General features: G+C 47.4%; 1 protein-coding gene across 1 annotated transcript in view; it reads right to left on the reverse strand.

Annotated features, from left to right (window-relative positions):
* Positions 1-17528, reverse strand: part of CDYL2 (chromodomain Y like 2) — a 164871-nt gene that overhangs the window by 24771 nt on the left and 122572 nt on the right. The window lies entirely within an intron of this gene.

Raw genomic sequence — 17528 nt, forward strand, 5'->3', positions numbered from 1 at the left:
AAAAAAAAAAAAACCTCTGCAGTTTTATTCGTAATTACCAAACACTGGAAGCAACCAATCTGTCTTTTAACTAGGTGAATGGATAAACAAAACGGCACGTTTGTATAAGGGAATATTACTCAGCAATGAAAAGAAAGCTAGTTACCAGGCCATGAAAATACACAAATGAATCTTAAACACAGAATGCCAAGTGCAAAAGGCCAGTGAGAAGGGTTGTACATTGCATGATTCCAATTCCATGACATTCTAGAAAAGGCAAAAGGAGAGAATCAGGCAAGAGATGTGTGGTTACCAGGATCAGGTGGAATCCGAGCAGGTAGAACAATGAAACACAGGGGATTTCCGAGGGTGGGGAAGCTATTCTCTAGGATACCCTGATGGTGAATGCGGGACATGAAGCATCTGTCAAAACGCAAAGAACTTTGCAGCACAGACAGTTAGGCTTAAAGTACGCGTTTAAAATAAACACATTTACGAGACTGGCGGGATCCAAGGAGGGAATACAGAAATGTGATCAAAGAATCTGACTGTATGACAAATGCAGGAAAGAAACAACCTCGGGGCGCCTGGGTGGCTCAGTTGGTTGGGCATCCGACTTTGGCTCAGGTCATGAGCTCGCGGTCCGTGGGTTCAAGCCCTGCATCGGGCTCTGTGCTGACAGCTCAGAGCCTGGAGCCTGCTTCGGATTCTGAGCCTCCCTCTCTCTCTCTGCTCCTCCCCCACTCATGCTCTGTCTCTGTCTCTCTCTGTGTGTCTCTCTCTCAAAAATAAACATTAAAAAAAAAGAAAGAAAAGAAACAATCTCACTGAAGGGGGCAGGAGTGCCTCAGCACCTCAGAAACTCTAGGAATGACTGGAGTCTGTAAAAACTAAAGGCAAAACAGCCTGCTAGAGAAATGCTGTACTGTAGTTGGCAAAGCCGATTCCTAAGGAGGTGGGGGAGTGTTCAGAATTCTGATACCGTTATCCAGGCATGCTGGAACTGGACAATTCAGTAAATGGATGGCAGACGGTAGGATCCACACTTTCGACTGCCTGGAGTATAAGGTTACAGATAGGTGAGGGCCGGGGTCTAGAACGATCCATGGGATAGTGGATTCAGAGTGGAAGGCATCACGCTTAGCTCAATACTGGTATAGACAGTTACACTGACAGTTACAGGTATGTGTGCGTACAAAGGGTAGTAGGCACACGTGTATGTCCTTGCTCCGTCAGCAGAGAGGGCCCAGAACCAGTGACATCCCAACAGCAGTGGGCACACCTAGGGCCCAGACGGTGGTCTCGGATGCAATTCTCAGCAAAAGGAACCAGGACTCCCTGGAGAAATGGCTGACTCCAGGCCTGGGGCAGGAAACACATGAGATAAGCTTGTAGTGGGTGAAAAGGAATGAAGTAGCAAAAAATAACATAAAAAATAAAAAAATAACCTCCCCAACGATGAGGCATGTGGGGAGCCGATCCAAAGAGCTCCCAGTGGCCAACGATGCACCAACTCGAGCCACACAACAAAGGAGTATTTGCATTCTAACTGGAAGCATAAAATCAATATCCAGGAGTCCATAATGTCGTTAGTAGATCATTAAATTAATAAATAAATGGGAGAGAAGAGGCGAGTCTCCCAGGCACAAGAATTCCCAACAGTTTACGGAGACCCTCTGCCCACAGGGAGGTGGAGCCTGAGTGCCCACTCTATAGGCGCGGGTTGTGCCCCGTGACTTCCTTCCACACGGCACAGTGTGGAAAGTTTGGGGTCAGGAGCAGTAGCTGGACAGTGGAGACACCTGACTGGGGCAGATGGAGAAGTCAAAGTGTCCCCCACCACCAGGTGACAAAGACCAACATCAACCGCGATGAGTTAACGGCGACGGCGTGTGCCCTCACGACGGGTGCGGTCTTCCTCCCCCAAACCCACAACTCCGGTCTAGGCAGGAGTAAAAGATCGCACAAATCCAAATTGGGGGCACTGTACACAATACTTAATCAGTATGCTTCAAAACTGTCAAGGTCATCAAAAACCAGGAATGTCGGAGAAACTGTCACAGCCCAGAGGAACCTAAGGAAACACGACAATCCCAAGAAGGGTTTCTGGAACAGATGTTAAGCAACAACTACGGAAAGCCGAATAAAGCATGGACTTTGGTTGATAACAATGCATTGTTACTGGTTCATCACTGTAGCAAATGCGTCACTAATGTAAGACGTCACTAATGTAAGAGGAAGCAGAGTGTGGCGTATAGACGAACTCTCTGTATTACCGTCCCAATATCTCTATAAATCTAAAGCGGTTTTAAAAGTGAAGCTTCCTTTATTTTAAAATTTAGTAACAAAAAATTTTTAAAACCCCACAAAACAGTTCTCAGGCAATTCTGACAGGCAGGCAGGTTTGAGAACCCGGGCCAGTGGCTTTTACACTTGAACATACATCAGGAGCACCTGAAGAACTGTTAAAAATCCACCTGTTGGGGGGCGCCTGGGTGGCTCAGTTGGTTGGGCATCTGACTTCAGCTCAGGTCACGATCTCGCGGTCCGTGAGTTCGAGCCCCGCGTCGGGCTCTGGGCTGATGGCTCAGAGCCTGGAGCCTGCTTCTGATTCTGTGTCTCACTCTCTCTCTGCCCCTCCCCCGTTCATGCTCTGTCTCTCTCTGTCCCAAAAATAAATAAACGTTAAAAAAAAAAAAATTAAAAAAAAAATCCACCTGTTGGGCCCATCCCAAACTGCCACCACTGCTTCAACATCCAGGCTTTGAAAACCAGGGTCCAGACAACCCAGGGGGTCGTCCATCACCAGGCACCTCCCTGATGTCGAGTGAGCCCCATGCTTGAACGCTGGCGAAGGTCTGAAAATCGTGTGGAGTGTCACCATTTCTGCCCGGGGTGGTGGGTGACTGACCCACGTAGGATGGGCTGCCGTGGTGTAGGAGGAGGGGCGCAAGGAGACACACAGAGGGACTTACTACGTGTGGACCATTGTTGGAACCTTATTTGGCAGGGATGCTGGAACGCGACCAGAAGCTGGCCCCCACCCTCAGAAAACGACTGCATGGACAGAGCGAACATGCCTTTTGCGGACCCTCCAAGAGCGGGTTATGAGTATTACAAGAGAGAACATATCTGGGGCGCCTGGGGGGCTCAGTCGGTTAAGCATTCAACTCTTGGTTTTGGCCCAGGTCATGATCTGACAGTTTCCTGAGTTCGAGCCTGCTTGGGATTCTCTCTCTTTCCCTCTCTCTCTGCCCCTTCCCCCACTCACGCGGTCTCTGTCTCTGTCTCTGTCAAAATAAATAAATAAACTTTAAAAAACTGTTTTAGTAAAATAAATAAAAATTTTTTTTAAAAAGAGAGAATATATTTAAAGGACCTGGGATATAATAACCAATGAATAGATGGTGGCTCTTACTTGCTTTATAGTCATTATCACCCTGCTCAGCGCAAAAGCATTCCGGCAATATTTTCTGCATGAACCCTGTCTCTCCAACAGTACTCCAAGGGTCTCAAGGGCACGATGCTCACACACAGCATAGCCCAGCCTACTACCTGTGGACCAAGAAGTCTACAGGAATTGTTCCTTGGCCCCTAGAGTCTTGGGTCACCCTAGGGATGGACTCACATCCTTACTTAGGTGGGTCTCGGGATCTCAAGAACCAAGGCCAAGGCAGGGAGCAGAAATGGTTCCCTGGACCCCTCCTTCCGCCTGCTGGGTCCCTATCGAGGTGAGCGATCAGCCACAAAGGGGCACAGAAGCAGCAGGGCCCGTGTTGTCCCACAGCTTCCTTGAAGCCTCCTCCTTTTGTACTTTTCTGTTACTCAAGGCAACCGGGCTTCGTCAAGCCCCGCGATGCAGGTGAAATGACTCCATGAACTCCGGAAAGTAAACGTGAGCATTTAATTAAAAGGCGGGTGTAGAGGGAGCTGTTTCTTCAGGGTTAACCTCAAAATCTTCAGCTCCCTGCCAGAGCTTCCTAATTGGAGCTGGCCCTGGTTTCTGTAGAGCCCAGGCAGATCGTGTGCCACGGGCACAGGGCCCGTGCCACGGCCCTGCTGGCAGATGTTAGTGCATCGCAGAAGCGGCTCTCAGAGGACACTGGTTCCCGCCGGTGACAAGTCAGAAGCTCTGGGGCCCTTGCATGTCAGTGCCTTCCAGAGCTGGGAGAGGTTTGACCCGAGTCCTCCTGTCCCCCAACCAGGTCAAGGTGCTAATTTACAATTCTATTAGAGAGGAGGAGATGGGGTTTACCTTTTGTGAGCAGCTCTGTGAGGTCTACGAATCTCTCAGCAGTCCTAGGTAAAGTGCCATTCTGTGTCCGTTTGGCAGGTAAGGAAAAGTGAGTAACTTTGCAGGAAGCCACAAAGGTTTTACATGGTAGAGCCAGGATTGGAGCCCAGCTCTCCCTCATTGTATTTATTCACCCTGACCTCACAGACTTTGCTTCGTGTGCAGGAGATGAAGAGGAAACAAGCCAACTATTACCTAAATAAAATAGTGACAGATGGGAAAATACAGGAGACAAAATGGAAACTAATAGGGGCAGGGGCCTCTGAATTCAACGCCCATGGCCTTTCTGCATGGCCGTCTGCACAGGAAAAACCAACCCCCAAAAGACCATCTGACCAAATAAACTATAAAACGTTCTGAGGAAAACAGACCTGTTTATCCTCTATCAGGACCCTGGGCTCAGACCTCTGATGGTGACTCGGAAGGTGCCATCTCTGGGCCAAAACAAGGAGAAGAGCCCCCCGCCCCCCCACCCCAGGGCCTGAATTCACATGGAACCTGAGTGGCTAACATGGCCCTGCATTTTCGGAGATGCAGAGGACAGTTGCGCCCCAGAGCCCCTCGGACTCTGCCCTCAAAGCGTCTCCCCTTCAGGGGCATCACACTTCCGAAGACTGGCAGGCGGACCAGGAAGACACCGTGGGAAACACAACATGCCAGAAGCATGGACACTCCAGCCCTGTGTTTGGTACCTGCGAGAAGCTAAGAAGCCACGTGAGCTCCTGAGCACGAGTCTCCTTGATGATAACATGAGGTTCACAGTACCTGCTTTTCGAGGTTGGGGTTTTTTTTTAGTTTATTTGTTTATTTTTTTTGGGGGGGGGTGCACATGTGTGAGCCGAGGAGGGGTAGAGAGAGATGGAGAGAGACAATCTCGAGCAGCCTCTGTGCTGTGAGCGCAGACTCAGGGCTTCAGCCCACGAACGGTGAGATCATGACGTGAGCCTAGATCAAAAGTCGAGCGCTTAACCGACCGAGCCACCCAGGCGCCCCGGGTTGTTCTGGGTTCAGCTGAAGAACTAATATGAGGTTAGCAAGTGCCCGGCTCACCCCAGGCACGTCACAGATGTTAGCGGAAGGACCCCAAGTCATTGCAAAAAAGAGGCATGAACTGGTGAGTCCTCCCGGCCATGTCCTCCCAGCCCCTAAGGCTAAGGCACAAACCCAGGAGGTAGCATTCCAGGCACAGAGCAGACTGTGAACCCATAAATCAGGGTAAAACCCAGTAAAGGGCCAGCGTATACACCCCACACTCCCTCTCATGAGCTGCGAGGCTGGGTGGCTCACTCACCCACTCCGGGCCCCCTTTCCCTCCTGTGGCCTCGGAAAAAACATTCCTGCCTCACGGGACTGTCGCCCATGAAAGGAAGTGATGTCAGCTGCATTTCTGGGACATAGGACAGTTTCCTTCCTTCTTTTCCCTTCAAACCTTCCCACATTCCTTCCTTCAGACTAAGCACAAAGGAGTATTTGACGTGAAGAAGTTTCCATAAAATCACGCCCTGACACAGCCCCTCTGCTCCAAGCACGCGGAAGTGGCAGATAAATACTGGGCTCACAAACAAGATAATCATCTCTGTGCGTGACAGGCAGAATGTCAACACAAAGCACTACGTGGGGCCGGGAGCGCCGGGCAGGAAGCACACTCGAGGACGGCACACACCAGGGTCCCACGCGAGACGGGAGAGGGGACCCAGGCCCACGGCCGGATGCCAGGGGGTGGCATGAGGTCCCCTCCAAGAAGGCAAAACAGCAGTAACTCGACCACGTCCATGACCACGGCTCTGTCGGCAGCTCTGGGCCAGGTGGAGGCAAACACCAACTGTTACGGGGGTGCAGGGGGAGAGAAAGCAAAGAAAAACAAAACAAAAACCCCCCTCTTGGAACGAGCCCATACACCAGAATCCCCAAACCTGAAGACATGCTTAGAAACCTTGCCAACAATATCAACGCTTGTGACATAAATTGCTCCGAAGAAGATGAAATGAGTATCAAGGAATGATGTGACAAGGACTTTAAAACAGGAATGCCTCAAATATTCAAAGTGACAGGTGCAAGGAAAAAAAAAACAAAAACAAAAACAAAAACACATTCATTGACAATAAACAAGAAATTCTCAGACAAAAGCAGACAGAAAAAACAAAAAGGTAAAGAACAAATGAAAACGTAAACAGCTAACGGGAGAAAAGTATTTCCATATCACAGATAGAAAGCTAAGATTCCCACGCTGTAAGAGGTTTTATTTACGTATTTTTTAAATTAAAAAAAAATTTTAAGTTTATTTTTGAAAGAGAGACGGAGAGAAGGGGAGGGAGAGAGAGAGAGACAGAGAGAAACCCAAGCAGGCTCTACACTCTTAGCACAGAGCCTGACATGGGGCTCGAAGTCATAAACCATGAGATCATGACCTGAACTGAAATCCAGAGTGGGACACTTAATAGACTAAGCCACCCAAGTGCCCTTATTTATTTTTTAAAGTTTTATTTATTTATTTTTGAGAGCAAGAGAGAGAGCATGCAGAGGGGCAGAGAGAGAGAGAGAGGGAAACAGAGAATCCCAAGCAGCCTCCACACATTGCCAGCACGGAGCCTGATGCAGGGCATGAACTCAAGAACGGTGAGATCATGACCTGAGCTGAAATCAACAGCAGGTTGCTTAACCAACGGAGTCACCCATGTGCCCCCCCTCCATAAGAAGTTTCACAGGCTGGAGACAGAAGCCCTCAAATTCCTCCTTTACTAAAGACAGAAGATACGGGCAGGGATTCACAAATATTACATGAAACTGGCCCTTAAACATAAGACCTCAACTTCCTTTAATAACGCAAATTAAAACCCGTAATAATGGAGTAAAAATTAAAACTATATGGAGATGCCATTTCTCAGCCACCTGCTTGGCAAAAGTTCAAAATCCTAACACCACATTCTGCCAGAGAGGATGTGAGGAGGTGGGCACTCTCTTAATTGTGGGTAGAAGGCAAAATGGCACAACAGTGATAGGAGGGAATTTGGCAACATTTGACAAAACTATTTATGCGTTTACTCTCAACCCACCAATCCAATTCTAGAAATGTGACACGAACATACACCTCTAACAACACAAAAATATATGTTTAAGGTGACTCCTTACAGCACTATTTGCAATTTCAAAATGTTGGAAACTATCTAAATAATATCCAAGCAGAGATTGGAGAAGTAAACTAGGGTGCATCCACACAATGGAATACTACACAGCTGTAAACAAAAAAACGAACGAGCTCTTTCTCCATGAACTAATAGGACCTAGTTTCCAAAATGTATCTTCACATGGAGAAAGACAAGGTACAAAAGTACTTTACCTTTAGTGTAAGAAAAAAGGGGAGGGGTGCCAGGGTGGCTCACTCATTTGAGTGTCTGACTCTTGACTTCGGCCTAGACCACGATCTCACAGTTCATGAGTTCAAACCCCCCGTCAGGCTCTGCAATGACAGTGTGGAGCCAGCTTGGGATTCTCTCTCTCCCACTCTCTCTCTGCCCCTCCTGTGCTCATGCTCTCTCAAAATAAACAAATAAACTTTAAAAAGGAGAAGAAAGGGGAAATGGATAAATCTGATTTTTTTTTTTCAAAAAGAAATACAGGAGGAATAAACCAGGAGACAATGAAACTGGTTACCCAAGCACAAGTGGCAGAGAGAAGAGAAGAAGGGGTGAAGGAGGGCTGACACTGCTCTGAGTGTGTCTTTTTAAGTCCCAGAAATATATTAAAGCATGTCAAGAAAACAAAATCAATAAGGATGAAGAAAAAGAAACTGAACATAAATCAAAAGAAAGGAATTTAATCATATTTCAAATGAATAACATAGGTACACAGGGGGAGAATAGAGAGCCAATATGAATGACTTTTGAATGCAATATTATGACTTATATACCCTCAAACAAACCTTGAACTCTCCTTAGTGTGTCGGTTTGCATAGTGGTAAGGGTGGATCAGTTCCAAAACTATTTTATAGGCAGTCTAGGGTTGAGCAAACAAGTAAATGCATGATGTTGTGGACAGACAGCGTTCTCTCGACGAAAGAAGGGTCAAAAGAATATGAAATGGGGGAAGGCGAGGAAGAATTCAGTGCGATTAGAATGCAAGAAACTTGGGGAATAATAGGAAAACTTGGAATGTGGATCATAGATTAAAGTACTGTATCGATGTTAAATTTCTGAAATTCACAACTGTACTGTGTTGACTTAAGAGAATATCCTTTTTCTTAGAAAATACCCATACTGGGGCACCTGGGTGGCTCAGTCGTTTGGGCGTCCAACTTCAGCTCAGGTCATAATCTCACAGCTTGTGAGTTTGGGCCCCATGTAGGGCTCTGTGCTGACAGCTCAGAGCCTGGAGCCTGCTTCAGATTCTGTGTGTGTGTGTCTCTCTCTCTGCCCCTCCCCTACTCATGCTCTGTCTCTCTCTGTCTCTCAAAAATAAATAAACATAAAAAAAATTGTTTTAAAGAAAAAAGATTACTATGGGGGGCATGATGTATGTAATCCATACTCAAATAGTTCAGAAAAAGAACAATAATCTATATAAAATTTGTATAATCATTTATCATAACTTATGAGTATATATGTATGTGAGTCTATATCTAAACATATACATATATGTACATAAACATATGTACCAAGAGAGGGCAAGCATGGTAAAATATTAAAAAACCTGATGAACTCAGGGGCGCCTGGGTGGCTCAGTCGGTTGAGTGACTGACTTCAGCTCAGGTCACGATCTCACGGTTTGTGAGTTCGAGGCCCGCATTGGGCTCTGTGCTAACAAGCTCAGAGCCTGGAGCCTAGTTCAGATTCTGTGTCTCCCTCTCTCTCTGCCACTCCCCCACTCATGCTCTGTCTCTCTCTGTCTCAGAAATAAACATGAAAACATTTTTTTAAATAATAAAAGCCTGATGAATTGAAAAGAGCTTCTTTACAATGCTTTCTGTAAACTTTAAATTACTTCATTACTTTATTACTTTATTTATTTATTTATTTATTTATTTATTTATTTATTTATTTTAGAGAGAGAGAGACAAAGCATACAAGTTGTAGGGAGGGGTAAAGGGAGGGGGAGAGAGAATCTTAAGCAGGCTCCATACCCAGCACAGAGCCCAATGAGGGGCTCGATCCCACGACTCTGGGATCATGACCTGAGCCAAAATCAAGAGTCTGATGCTCAAATGACTGAGCCACCCAGCCGCCCCTGTAAGCTTCAAATTACTTTAAAACAAAAAGTTAAATACACATTTAAAAACAAATATCCTGCAAGTAAGAATCAAACTAAAATTCCATACATGGGGTAACTGTAAGAAAAGAATATTTGAGGAGCACCTGAGTGGCTCAGTCGGTTAAGCATCCGACTCTTGATTTCAGCTCAGGTCATGATCTCACGATTGTGAGATCAAGTTCCATGCTGGGCTCTGCACTGAGTGTGGAGCCTGCAGCCTGCATTAGATTCTATCTCTCCCTCTCTCTCTGCCACCCCCACCACTCATGCATATACTCTCTCTCACTCTCAAAATAAATGAACATTTAAGAAAAAAAGAAAAAGAGTATTTGAAGAGACAATAGCTGAGTGTTTTCTAGAACTTTAAAAAGAATTCAAGTTCTTAGTTTGAAAGAGCACTCTGGTTATTAAGCAAGATAAAGAGACAAATGATAATGAAACTGCAGAATGTCATGGGTAAAGATCTTAAAATGCAGCCTAGAGGAAAAAAACCCACATTATCAAAAAGGGTTGACAGACTGATAGCGACAGCAATAACAATAGCCTGGAAAGAAAAAGGAACTTCTACCAACGGAATGCTAAGAATGCAATGTCAACCAAGAACTTTATACCCAGCTAAACATTTAAAGGCCTGAGTAAATGGGCATTTTCAGGTATCCCACTGCTAACAGCATTTATATATCAGAGTCTGGAGGAACTATAAAGAGAAACTTCACCATATAAAACAGTTAATTCAAAGGGAGACATAGGACACAAGAAACAAAGTTAGCCTTAAAAAATTTCAATAAATGTGATGACTGGCTATAAAAATAATAAACATAATCTTTGGTGTTTAACAACACGGGGTACACAAAACAAAAACAAGATGTCCAATGAGAATTTAAAGCCAAGTAGTGTCCTCCTTGCTATATTCAATAGGAGGACATCATATTTGTTTGAAAAAAAACTTCATAGTTGAGCAAAATAAAAGAAAAAAACCAAATATATATTAGTAATCACATTAATCTGAGAGAAGATTAGATTAATATATTAAAAGATAGGGATAATCAGATGAAATAAAAGATGAAAGAATCCGGGTGTGTGAAGGATTCCCTAGGGAGGGACCCTTCAAGCCAGAAAAGGTCATCTTAGCTCAGCTACGGGGAGAAGGAAACCTGGCCAATCAACCAAGAAATGGAAGAACGACTCTGAAAGTACCAAGAAATGGCATGCGGTTGTCAATGTGCAGGAGGAAAGAAAGATGTGTCAGGAAATGCCCTACAGTTTGCAAGATACAGAAAGAAAAACAGAAAAACACGCAACCTGCCCTGGGACGGGGGAAGGCAGAGGCAAAGGGCTGGAGGGGGCCACAGAGGACTGGACGGACGAGGGATGGACTGCAGGAGACTTGTACCATATAGGATCAGTTTTCAGGAAACACAGCCAGGCCAGGCAGGACTCAGGGTCTTTGCCCAATTTCCACACCGAGACCATGTCAAACCTCAGGCACAAGAGAGCACCAGGCTTCCTCTGGACAGGGAAGAAGGAAGGGGCAGTTTAGACAGATCACAGAGGATGCTACCACCAACTGACGGATGTACTGTCCACGCTGCTTCCACACTTAACGTGGTCTTTCACAGAAACTCAGGCAGCTCTTTGGTTATCATGGACAGTGGGGTTAGGAGAGATCTACACCTGCCCAGAACAAACCAAAATGGAGACTTCAGGGTCAGGAAGCTTCATCCTCAATCCTTTCTCTCAATGGCTCACCATATGCAATACCTATATTTTGTCGGGGGCTTACTATGTGATTCACATAGCTTCCCTCATCCAATTCTAACAACAGCCCTGTAAAGCATTATTTTACCCCTATTTTACAGAAGAGAAAACCAACAGCCAAGGTTACTGTGCCATCAGGAAGTTCCAGGATAGGGTTTAACCTCCAGCATCTTGATTTCAAACTTGACACTTAGTTCAAGCACCAAGACTCAAACCTAACACTAGTCTTGGGCCCTCCCGCTGGTGTTGGCTCTGCTTTTCTTCCAAAGAGCTCAGTCTTTGCTCAACAATGCAGGAAGGATAATTTGGAAGGTGTCATGTGATGCTGTTCCCAAGCCAAGCTCATTTTGCTGGATTATCATCATCTGTACACTTGCCTGATGCCCCCGCTGAACTCTTTGGGGATGAGTCTGAGAGCTGCTCACCTCTGTGGCTAGAAGACGGAGCCCAGTGCCTGGTACACAGCAACGGCTCTGCAGAGCATTCGTTGGCGAAACGAATGAGTGACAAACAAATGGAGCAACCCCATCATGCTACGTGCCAACCTCATAATTAACACTTCTGACGTTGGGACGCATTCAGTATTCATTGCTCAATGTGTTGGTCACGCTCCCACACCTGTGTATTAGTCCCGTGCAGAAAAACATTTGTTTTCTGAAATCAGGTTGATCTCACACCTAGATGACTCATATCCCACCTAGGCCTTCTGCCTCACCGCAGCCGAGCGAGATCTCACTTCTGAGACGCCCAGAAAAGAGAGAGCAGTGTGAGTGCTATGAATGTTCCTTCCCTTGCACAGAAAGTAGTAACACCATTCGCGGTAGGAGCCATCAGCACACAGAAGGAAGAGGTGGGGAGACCGGAGGCCTTCTCTGTACTGGAAGGCCCAACTGCTGAAGGTCTCGCCCCTCTCAATGCGGCTCTGCTCTTACCTGCTCCGGAATTCTTCCAGGGAAGCTCCCCCTCTTCTTGTGGCTGTTTGTACATCCTTCTTTTCCTTTTTTTTTTTTTACAGCCTTTCTTTACTCTACCTTCCACCATCCATTTGGCACATAATTAGTGAGTGCCTATGACGTGCCTGGCACCTGGGACACACTGATGGGCAAAACCAGACAGGGATCCCACATTCTATGTTGTCTAACAGAACATCCTGCAACGATGGAAATGTTCTATATCTGCACTGCCCAACACAGTAGTCAATAGTCGCATGTGGCTACTGAAACTTTAAAATTTTTGTTTAATTTCAATTCACTGAAATCTAAACACATGTGACCCATAGCCACCATACTGGACAGTGCAGGTAACCATGCTGCAGCATAATTATCTTGCTCACCTTGGGAATCCTAACATACCTTTTCTCACATGTCTGACTCCCTCCTCACCCTCAGCCAGATTCATAAGGACAAGGGCCGTGTTGGTCATTCTTTTTTTTTTTTTTAATTAAAAAAAATTTTATGTTTACGTTTTGTGTTTATTTTTTATGTTTATTTTTTATGTAAGTATACACACACACACACACACACACATATGTATGGAGAGAGAGAGAGAGATAGAGAGAGAGAGAGAGAGAGAGAGAAAGGAGCAGAGAGAGAGAGAGGGAGACATAGAATCCAAAGCAAGCTCCAGGCTCTAAGCTGTCAGCACAGAGCCCGACGTGGGGCTTGAACTCATGAAGTGTGAGACAATCATTCTTAAATCTCCAGAACCAGTGTGCCCAACACACAGAAGTGCCTCAGTCATTGCTAAACCAGTGAACAAGTGGATAAATGAGTAAGTGCTACACATACAATGGAAGTCCTATAGAAGTTTCTGTCCCCTGATGGAAGGAGAGACTGGGCACCAAAGGCTGGAGAGCAGGGTAGGGGTGGTGCTGCTGGGCTCACAGGAAGATACAAGCCTGGGCATGGCCCTTCCTGCCCATCCTTCCCACTGCTCCAGTCTCCGTCAGCAGTTCCAGAGAGAGAAGGGAGGGCTGGGACCACCTTAAGGGCAGTTCACACCGGAGCACAGCACTGCTGTCCACCAGGCACTGTGTGCAGGCACTGAGAGGACACATCAGTTCCACAGTTAAGCAAAGCCACCTCTTCGTTGACTGCAGGATCAGGGTTTTCCAGCTGCAGTTCTCAGAAGAGAAAGTGATAGTTCTTGTGCATGAGAGCCGTTTCCTGGTCTGTGGTTGACTCACCCAAGATCCCTAAAGCGTTGTGGCCCGTTCTGAGAGCACGCTGAGAGGGGAAGGGTGGGGAGGGGAGGTGCCACGTTTATGTGTCCAGCACATCGCACGTCTGGAGGAATCAGACTCAGCAGCATCTTTCAACAGAAGCATGGTTCAGAGGTCAGGACCTTCAGAAGTAGGGGGTGGGGGGCTGCAGTTGAAAAGACCCCCCAAATCACTGCACCCACTGGTGTCCCGAGAGTTCAGAGTGCCCGACCTGCACCTGAACTCAATACATGTATGCTTATTTCATGGCTGGTCACTGTCCTGACCCTTAACTGTCCCTGAACTCAAGAGCCAAGCCCAAAATGGCAGGTAGATTTTTAAAAATCATACACAGCAATGTTAGCCATCATCTGGCATGTTATAATGATGCCTCCTGACACACCATGCATCTTAGGAAAGCTGAGGTTCCAAGATTACTTAGAACTGCTGGGAGAATGGAGCGTACATCTTACGCTTATGGCCAGATGACGAAATGCTTCAAACAGGAGAGCCAAGCATGGATCCAATATGCAAAAAGACCTGATGAAAAATAACTTCTTCCATGGCTCACATCACGTCTCCGGTGCTAAAACCCTTCCAGAGACACGCCCACCCTCAGAGCACCATCAGGCCAGAATCCTAGACCTCGGAGGGGCTCCCCAGGGTGTTCAAAGGGCACAGGGACTCTGTTTAAAACCCATTTTCTCATCCTCTCTTGCCGCGGCTCTGCTCCCAACCTCTGCCAGCTGGCCTCGCCTGTCTGCCCCTAAAACACCGTCCTCCTGGGACGGCCCGGAGTCCTCAGGTGCCCCCTGCACTTCCTGCTTCTGGGCCACTGCTTCAGCTGCACCCTGGCCATTTCCCTCAACCTTCCCACGTGGGACCCTCAGGGCCACCCGAGAGACCTCTCTTGCAGGCGGCTTGTCCATTCCGCCCCAAGTGCCTGCTGGCCGACCGTCCAGCCCCTGACTTCTCAGCACACCCAGCTTTGCAGCGGGTCGTCTGGGACCTTCTGATTCCTTACGCAGTTTCATTAGCTTCAAATTCTCTGGAAGGTGAGGAGAGCTCCCGGCACACAGGGGGCACCAGGAAACCCCTCTTTAACTGAATTGTAGAAAAAGTGATCTCAAGAGGCTAAAAAATAAAAAAAAAGCATTTTCTTTTTTTCAATTTTATTTGAAAGAGAGAGAGAGAGAATACATGAACCAGGGAGACGGGAAGGGGGAAACAGAGAGAGAACCTTAAGTGGGTTCCACCCTGACTCTGACATGGGGTTCGATCCCATGACCCTGGAATCTTGACCTGAGCCAAAATCAAGAGTTGGATCCTCAACCGACTGAGCCACCTGGGAACCCCAAGAAATTATTTTCTTTTCTCTTAATGTTTATTTATTTATTTTTGAGAGAGAGAAAAAGAGAGAGCAAGATCATGACCCGAGTTGAAGTTGGATGCTCAACCAACTGAGCTACGGAGGTGCCCCCTGCCCCACTCAAGGAATCATTTTCAAATTTAACGTAGCTCTCCTCTGAGCTCCCAGATATCTCCATCCCTCAAGAAAAACAGCAGCAATTAAGAACACTGGTCTGGAGCCAGACCAACTGGATCTGGATCCTGGACTAGCCATCTACTAACCGATAGATCACAGAATTATTTCACCTCCATATGCCTCAGTTTCCTAACCTGTAAAATGGGGAGAGACATAGGCCCCACCTCCGGGATTAATTGAGTTACTATGTATGTGGTGCTTAGAACAGGGTATAGCTCATAGCATGGACTCAATAAACAAACACTGGCTATTTTGGTATGGTATGGAAATGATTGTCTTTTCCCCATTTATTTTTTTTCTTCCCTAAACTGTGAGCATCTTGTGTCATTCATCATATTCCCAGAACAGTGACTCACTTCTAGGTACACAGTGCCTGGCTTACAGCAGTAACTAAATGTTTGAGGAAGAAAACACGAGTGTAGTTTATTGATGATGTTTGAAGTAGATGTTATGTATTTCCTACAAATCTTAATAAGACCCAGTTTCTACTGCCTGGAACATTCTTCCTTCTCCTCTTTGCCCGACCACACTCCACGCATCCTTCGGGTCTCAGATCAGATCCTGCTTCCACCTGCAAATCTGGCCTCTAACCTCCTAATTCTGGCGGGTCCCTCCCTCCCTCACGCACACGGGGCGCTCCCACATCACCATGCACTGCAGTGTGTAGATACTTCCTCAGGCTTTCCCACAAGAGGGTGAGCTGGGCAGGGACCTCATCATGCCTCACACACAGCTGAAGTCCCAGCATCCTACACCATGTCTGGCACTCTGGTTTCTCTTTCCCACCCAGTGAAGGTGAGGAGTTGTGGGTGGGAAGCCAGGCCAGCAAGGGGACATCTTGTTTAAACTCCAGGAACGCAGCACAAGTTCACTCTCCACCAGGGTGGAGAAGTAGGAGGGAATCAAGCAAGAAAGAGGCCAAAGGTGGGAAAAGAAAAAAAAGAAAAAAACCCCCCACCAGATCTCTATATTATAGAAGAAAACACACACCTAGAGACCGGAGCCTCCAACCCAGTACCATTGTCACCAAGATGGCGAGAGAAGACTCAAGACTCTTTGACTTCCATCAGGGATGGAAGTGACGAGGTTGGTCATCCTCCTGCCCAGAAGTGGAGCCTCCTGAACTCGCCTTATTGGTTTACACACAGAATGAAGATGAATATCCTAGCGTCCATGAAAAAGCTGCAGGGCATCTGGCGGTAGGGCCAAAAGCATGCCCCAGAAGCACCACCATCTACCAAAGGGGAAGAAGAGAGGTCGGCATTCACTGAGCATTGACCAGGAGCCAGACCCCGCCATTTCATCCTCTGTGGTACGTACTGTGATTCCCAGAGCACAGAGGTGAAAATCGAGGCTCCCGAGCTGGCAAGATTCGCCTAGAGTCACCGGCTCCCCAAGAGGCAGACTTTGTACTTGACTAACAGACCCTCTGTCTCCAAAGCCCATCCTCACCCTTCCCATGTCTTCCTGGCCATGCTGCCTCCAGAGTTTACAGCAAGTTTAAAGGAGACGACTAACCCTTTCTGCAACTGGGATTTCTACTCAGAAGTCCACTGCGTTTTCTCTTCCACGGCTAAGATCAATACAAAACACAGAAAATGCAACCCAGATGAAATGCACTCTACTGAAATGGATCCCCAGGACCCTTGGTGGGGAGGGGGGGGCAGGGTGGAGGGTTGGGGGAAAAGCCCATGCATTTAATTAAGAGCCTGTGAGACAGCGTGACTGTTAAGGGAGAAGGAGCGTAGCAAGTAGGGCGCTCACAGCAGATGGTGAAAACAACTGTCAGACAGATAAGGAAAGAGAGACATCTTTCGTGGCTCAGACCCTGACAAAACATGAGCTCTCTGTGACACGTCCCCAGAAGCAGGGAGCCCAGTGTGAGCACGCAGGACAGCCCGAGGTCGGGGGGGGGGGGACGCTGACATGAGTGAATGGGGTGAGGGGGGTAGACCTGGGCCAGGACCCACACCTCACAGCAGTGAAGGACTCTTGCTTTCTCTCTTTGGTCCATTCACACATGCACTCCCTCGTTCGGCAGATACTTCTTAAGCACCTACTAGGTGCCCAGCGTTGTGAGGTGCCGGGGACACAACTGTGAGCAAGACAGAGCTCAGGATCTCCTGGAGTGAGGGGGGCGGAGATTATCCACCTAATCAGGCCGGGATCATGACACAGAGGTAAGGGCTGTCGCTGAAGAGACACTGTTCTGCGTGCACTAACTGAAAGCTGTCTACACTGGGAGTCCGGGAGGGTTTGCTCGGGGAATCGCCTCTTGGGTGAGGCCCGAAGGAGGAGGAGAGGTCGATCACCCACACGAGGGCTGGCAGGACGGGAACACGGATGTGGAGCGCAGGGAGACAGGCGTGAATACGGTGCAAGGCAGGCCGGAACGGGCAGGCTTTGAGCCACAGCGCAGGCTGTGGGAAGGACTTCCTCAGCCCCTTCCCGAAAGAGCCCAAAACACCTCCCTCCTGCAGGCTCCGCCTGTCTGGGTCTTTAGCCAA

This window comes from Panthera leo, chromosome E2 (genome assembly GCF_018350215.1).
Source record: "Panthera leo isolate Ple1 chromosome E2, P.leo_Ple1_pat1.1, whole genome shotgun sequence".
Taxonomy (NCBI): Eukaryota; Metazoa; Chordata; class Mammalia; order Carnivora; family Felidae; genus Panthera; species Panthera leo.